Raw genomic sequence first — 7,512 nt, forward strand, 5'->3', positions numbered from 1 at the left:
TCCTTACTAGAATATCAGCTGATCTCGGCCAGCTGCAAAGTTATCATTTAATTCATTCAACACTCATTATTGTTCATTCATCTTTGTGTTAAAATACGCACCCTAATGTGTTACTGCCTATGAATATAATATAATCGTCTCAAGTAAAATTAATTGCTAACAAGTAATTCCCCCATTTCCTTGTTAAAGAATTGTTTTACCATACTAAATGTATTTATCTTTCTTTACAGGTGCACCAGCTTATTCTTCTCTCTCACTTTAGTATTAAGTGGTATCTAAACCTTTAGGACAATTTTTCCTAGCTAATTTTTTCAATATCCTACTTGTTAAGGATAACTATCTAGGCCGATGTACTTTATCCAAAGTATATGCGTTGTTCTATAGATCAACTTTAGACACAGGTAAACATGAGGTGTTTTTTTGAACACATATCGCATAAGCAATGCATTGCGATATAAGCTTGTCACTTTTGAGTTTTTATTAGGGTGGACAAGAGGGTGTTAAAGATATCGCTAAATAAATTTTATTTTTGTATATTATCATGTATTTGATAAGTGTGATACTGACTAGATTTCAATTATACTTTGGATTGTTGTAAAAAGTAGGACAAGTGTTACATTTCCATGATACAGTTAGAACAAAAGAGGTTTAGATAGAAAATAAACTGGAGGTTATGTACACAGATTTGTACTAGTTTTGTAATTTTATTTTTGTAGATATTTTATCTCGGATTTTTGTTCTTTGTTTACGGTTTAAGGTACATAACCTACAACAATTGTGTAACATCTACCGGTAATTGTGTTAATTAGGAAATGAGAATTTTATTTGTAGGACGTAACTATTGCCATAATAGCAGAGTACAGAATTGTATAATTTTGATATAGATAAGTATAAAATGAAAATATACATTGAAATGTTAACTATCGTAACATAATAAATAAAAATATATTTTGTTTAATGGAATGGCATTCCATGGGTTGTATTTTAGTTAAACTTACATAGTCATATAATTTGTTGTGATATTGAGTAACTTTTAAGTTCGCCTTATAGGAAACGACTCAAGTAGGTTCTAACTAGGGGTCTGTGGTACAGAAAATTTAAGGACAGTACGGTTTGGTAAGGTACGAAATACCTCGGTTCTTGGTACAAAATTGATACAGTATGCGGCTACCAGTATTTTTGCCGTTTTCTTCTTTGGACTGTATTTAAACCATTATTTAAAATCTTAATACATTAACATTACTATGAAAATGGATGGGGAGCGAGCTGGCGTAGTGGTTAGAGCGCGGGACTTCAGTCCCTGAGGTCCTGGGTTCGATCCCCGCCAAGTCACCAATGGATTTGATCTAAGTGATAATGCCGCAACCCCTAGGTCTAGCCTGAAGTTAAGTGAAAAACAATCCCAGGCTCGTGCCTAGCGTCCTTAGGACAAAAAAAAAAAAAAAAGAAAAAACTATGAAAATGGATATTATCTTGCATTCTTCTTTTTCTAACAACAATTACAGTACTATACATTATTTAAACATTTTACTCCTGACAGGATTGTGTCAATAAAGGAACACAGTTAGGATCAAGGCTTACTACTAAGATAAGTCATAGCCATGATATATTGGTTTCAAAATTAGGTTATGAATTTTTAGAAATAAACATGTTTGAGGCAACAATTTGACAAGACAAGACAGCTGGTAACTTTTTTTCTAACACAATAAACTTGGTGTTTAATTTAAACTTTTAAAAACATATCAATGCATTCAGCACAAAGACAGTTGTATAAGCAAATGTGCCAGCTATGCACATTCAAACAGACGACATAATGAAAGACTGGAGGTTATGAATTATGATGAAGTAAATGCAAAGAGGAAAAATGTCAAACATCCAAACTTATATTATTATAATATTCATTGCAAATGTTTGACAATTTCTACACTAACATAGTTCCGTTTATAAAAAAAGAGTGTTATTAATTGTAGCAAAATCTTATATCCGAACTTAATACACTATAATTCCATGTAAAGAGAATTATAACAGATGGGATTGTGACGTATCAGACACTGCTTCCTGAAGAGTAATCTATGCTAAAGTGCAGTTCTAACCTCGGGCAGCTGACTTTGTCGGCTGCTAGGTTACTGTGTTTTGCACTCTACAAATTGATCGGGTCCCTGTTTCTCATTATATTTATCGGTTAAATGTTTGACAATGACTTAATTCACATATAAACTAAAAGCACACAAAAGAACAAGGGAATATAACGAAATAACATACCTACATAATAATACTGGAATGTATTTATAATTAATATTCCTTTGATAAGCCATTTAAACAACTCTTGCTTACATCGTCTGCTCACGTTGTGTGACAACTACGTAAATCATTGTGCAATCTGGCGTGTCTCATTACTCTCATTAGTTTTACCGTTTGACTTGAGAAAAGTAATTTTTCACTACGATAGTGAATTTAAAGCAATTAATTACTATAGGCTATACTGGACCAATGGAGGTAATTAGGCTAGAACTGTACCGTACCGACTTTTTCGGTGAACTGCAGACCCCTAGTTCTTACATATTTTATCCACCTTGGAAACCCCTCTGCCTTTGTATGTTGTCATAATTTTCAAATCAATTTTTAATGAAATACTATACATAATATTAGAATCATATTTAAAAAGGTAGTATTAAGATTTTTTACGTTTGAATTTTTGGGTTAAAATAAATTTATTACTAGTATATTTGTACCAAAATTACTTGGGTTCCTAGATATGTGATGAATCGTCAAGTTAATATACACAGCAGCGAAGGGTAGTTTGGTATGTGTCTATAATTTGTGGAATGTTAGTCATGTATTCCTCTTTTTCTTATTTGACATTGTTAGTTATATTTCCATTTTGTATTATTGTGTTTGTCATATTGTAGTTATTCTGACTTAAAGTGATTGAATGTTTTCATTCTTATTCATAAAGGTGTCCTTCAATTGCGTGATAAAAAATAATTAAAGTTTTTTAAAAAAGAATGGTGTAGGTTTCGTTGTTTTGCAAATTTTATAATCCTTTTTTTGAATACTTTTTTGCCCCAATCGTGGGCCCCCGTGAGGTTGCAACGTTCCCATGTCCCCAATTAGTACTTATCACTGGTTCTTACGTTGATTTAATTTTGAAATCACACACTTTAATTAACACCCTTAATCTTCTTATCAAACTATTTTGATCATCTGAATGGCATAGTAATGCTTGAGCCCTCTTTTATAATTTTTTTCCTCATGTTCTCAAGGCTTGCTTTTACAATGGTGTAATTTTTAATTTTTCTATTCAAGCCATGCTCAGGCAAATCTTTTTCCAAGTTATCAAGCTTCAACACATTTTGAGCCAACTTTTGGAAGTTTTTACCAAATTTAAGGTTGAAAATAACATGAATAAGTGAATAAATATTGTTTATTTCCGATATCACAAAACAATATACAATCATAATAATTTTAGAGAAATTTAAAGTTAAACATATACAAAGTTAGTATAATAAATAATTTTACATTATTTTTATAAATTACAATTTTGGTAATCTACAAGCCAGTTGTGTTCTTTCATTTTAAATTATATTGTTTATATGTAGTGTGTGGTTTAAGTTGATTCTCTAGTTTTTAAATGTTAAGGATTTCATTGCTTGAGTCAAGAACCCTTAAACTAAATAACTGTACAAACGTGGTCATGGTAGAGATCTTTGTAAAATCACGTCCAACAGCATGCAAAATACAGGGTGTCTCATAAATGAAAATTTATTTTACAAAGATTACAACCATTTTGTAAAAATAATTGATGATCATGTCAACAAGTTCTTCAACAGTTAAGCCTGGTTTACACGGGTCGAGTATTTCAGACGAGTTATTCGGCCCAGTTACTAGGCCCAGTTGTTGATTTGTTCAACTCCGCCCGGTACTTTACTAGACTGTCTACACGCATTCCTATTTCGAACAGCGACAGTGTAGGCACAGAGAAGTAATTTTATAATTTCTCTGTGTACTGTGGTGTAGGGTATTCCGTATACCGTAGCTTTCGTGTTAAATGTTTGAGTTTAAAATTGGACTTGAAGAGTTTAATGCTGAATTTATAAATTAATTAAATCACTGAATTAGATTATTAGAATTAAAACTGAATCACCCATTAAATTCAGGGGTTGCTTAAAAGTTTTTTTTTGCAAATAAGATAGACCAAAGTGGAAGGTGGTATTCTAAATAAGAATAAGATTTGTTACAAATTACTATAAGTTGCCTCCAAATAAAAAAAATTTTAAAACACACAAATTTTAATATATTTTTGATAGAAAACATTTTTAGGGAGTGAGCTTTTTAACAACCCATTGATTAATAAAATCGTTCCAGTAGAACTTAAGTTGTACAACAATTTTGAAAACTAAATTTCATAAGAGTGAGTAGATTTACGAACAGCAAGACAATGCAACACAGGGTCAACTGTTCTACTGAACCATTGAGTATTGAGGGTGATTTGATTAGGCATACACTACTGAACTAACCCCAAAAATACTGATCGTTGTGATCGACTCATTGTCAGCGACCACAAAATAAAAAAAAATATTTTTATTCTGTGGTCACTTGATAGCAGTAAACAGGTGTTTTGCGGGCAAATCGTGGTGGTGGGGGTAGCTACTGGGCCGAGCAACTCGGTTTTCAACTAAATCACTCGACTCGCTCTCAACTGACCTTTTTTTATCAACTCGCCCGTTGCTCGACTCGCCTGCATGTCTTCACCAAGCGAGTTAAAGAGCGAGTGGCAACTCGCACACTGACTCGCCCGCCGTACTCGACCCGTGTAAACCAGGCTTAAGTGCAAAGGTTTTATTTTATACCGTAACATGAATTCTAAAATTATTTATTTGTTCCAAAATAATTTGTTTTCACATCATAAGTTGTTTGGATATGAACGGTGCTTAAATAACTTGGAAAACTCAACTCAACTAAATTTTGGATCAGCATGATTTTGGGTTGGCAGAATTATTACATACATTTTAAACTTTTACATACTCGTGTATTTTATTTTTCAATGCATATTTATACTAATGGAACATGTGTTTAGTATTACACCTTCTATGCAAGTTTTGAATAGCTTAATGTAATAATTAATATATTATACTCCTAGCCCTTCAAGAGGAAATAAATATGTTTTGATATTGCTTTGATTGTGCCAATTTCTAAGTCAATTACGAATGATCTTAAAATACATTAGGAAGTGTTTTTTTGCCAGTTATATGCATAATATGATTTCATGTTCGTAATATAGTTTTGTGAATTAGGTTATGTTAATTATAAAATTAATAAAACTATAAATTTGTTAAAAAGAATTGTATTCGGATATTTTATTCAACCCTGTTGTTTAGTAGTAAAATTAATAATTTTATACAAATTCTTTCCTGGATTGCTACTTTCATCAACATAAAAACCTTTTTTTACCTCCATTTTGAGTGATTCTAATAAAAGACCTTAAAGTTCAAGTTTGTATTAAAATTTAAAAACATGGTCTTTCTTTAAAGATAAAAATGTTATCTAGATTCTGATCATCAAAGCATTCATTCTTTCGTCACGTAACAATATTTAAGTTAATTTCTTATTTATCATGCTTAGGGACCCAAATCATTACCACAAGTTTTTTAATATAAAAATCGGTAATTTATTGATCAAAATCTATATTTTTTGCGAATTTCCCATATAGGGAATAAGCTATTACCGTAGTACTCATGGTAAGACCTGGAGCCAGGACCGATTAATTTTTTCGTTTTGAGGTCCCTAGAGGCCAAAAACATCATCCGTTCAAATTTATATATACATATTTATATATGTCTGATAGCACGATAACTCAGGCAAATATGATCCAATTTTGATGAAATTTGGTACAAACGTGTAATCCTACATTTATTTCAACGAGTTTGCGAACGAGCATGATTGGACTATGGGAATGGGGGTTTATGGGGGGTTTTATGGGGTAAAACTGTTGTAGACCGTTTTATGGGGTGTGTTTTTCCCATTTTTGACCCTAAAAACACAAAATTTCACAATTTATTTCCAAACCATTTTGTAGAGCTTAAAAAACAAATAATTTAGTATATTGAAGCGTTATTATGCGCCTAATGGTTAGGAGAAAATTCCAAAAAATTGTAAATTTAAAATTCCCATGTTTTTCTTATGGAGAATAAGTCAACTGTTGTAGTTTGCTTGTCTATGAACATATTTTTATCAAATTTGGAAAATACATTAATTTCTTACTAAACTACAGAATTAACATTTTACAACAAAAAAACACTTTTTTACCCTCCCTGTTGCAGCAAACTTAAGTACTCGTTAAATTAATTCTATTTAAGTAGGGAATAAATGTGAAATTTTTAAGGAGACATTTTAGTGTAAATCCAATCAGGCAAATGGAAATTCGCTAAGTCTGCAGGTTTGCTGTGGCGGGGGTATTTTATAATTCTTAACAAACTTTACTGTAATTTGTTTTGCTAACCTACACATTCACTGTAGATATTTTTGTAAGAGTAATCTAGTTCTTTGATAATTCTTAGGTCATTACTGATAATGGAAATGTCTATTCAAATAACCATCACACTTCAAGTGGCAATAATAAACAAAGTAATTTATGCAATCCTACAAGATATTGCACTAGCCACCGTTATAATTACATTAATTTTTTTATGAATGTAAGATTATTGTTCATTCAGTTTGTACTTGTACTACACATTTGTTAACATTCCAACTGATACCTGACTATAGCTGTATTATGGTAATTGGTCTGAAACCTACAAATCTTGTACAAATGTTGCCTTTAATAAAATGTGTAAGACCCTTTGACCTAACTGACTATCAAGAGAGATTTTGCCTGTTTTAAAATTATTATTATCATTAAAAAAATTCAACCAAGTTGATTACACAAGTTTAATTGCAAATATACAATTGATCGTGTGGATTTTAAAAGCCATGTAAATGGCCTTGACCAACTAATCATAAATTATCTCCTACAATTCATTAAAAATTCTATCTTATCTTAATCTAGGTAAGCCCTCATTCCCTAATCGTATAAAATTAAAAATTTTCTCGGATAGTAATTCCTTAAACTGATTCCATCACAAAGATAGTGTGTTCTGTTTACATGAAATGAAATAAAAATCATTTATTTACATGAGGTTTAAAATTTAAATTGAACTATTTAAATTGGGCCCTAACTACTAAAGGGGGATTTAACTGGAATACTAGGGGGAGTGCTGTAACTAGAATGAATAAGTAGTTATAAAAGACTTACAACCAATCAAGTGGAATTGAAATACTATTTAAATAACCTTGACCTAAACAAATCATAAATAATGTTGTATAATCTAAAACAACAATTTCATATTAACTAAAGCTTAAAAAAGTCAACAATTTGTCCAATATCATATCTTAAATTAAAATATTTTTGACCCAGAGGATGAAAATAACTCCTTACTTCCATACCTCAAAGATAGTATGTTTTATTTATTTGAA

The 7,512-nt window shown here is 31.1% G+C and overlaps 1 protein-coding gene across 2 annotated transcripts in view; it reads left to right on the forward strand.

The window, feature by feature from the left end:
- The window catches only part of LOC128998029 (CTP synthase 1), a 35,291-nt gene extending 29,949 nt beyond the window's left edge, over positions 1 to 5,342 (forward strand). For both annotated transcript variants that reach the window (XM_054423966.1, XM_054423965.1), the window contains exon 14: positions 231 to 5,342. The gene's annotated coding sequence lies outside the window, so the exon portion shown is untranslated. The remainder of the gene's footprint in view (positions 1 to 230) is intronic.
- Positions 5,343 to 7,512: the final 2,170 nt, after the last annotated feature.

This window comes from Macrosteles quadrilineatus, unplaced genomic scaffold, assembly GCF_028750875.1.
Source record: "Macrosteles quadrilineatus isolate MER2022 unplaced genomic scaffold, UCM_ALF_1.0 Scaffold_7__1_contigs__length_78375512, whole genome shotgun sequence".
Taxonomy (NCBI): domain Eukaryota; kingdom Metazoa; phylum Arthropoda; class Insecta; order Hemiptera; family Cicadellidae; genus Macrosteles; species Macrosteles quadrilineatus.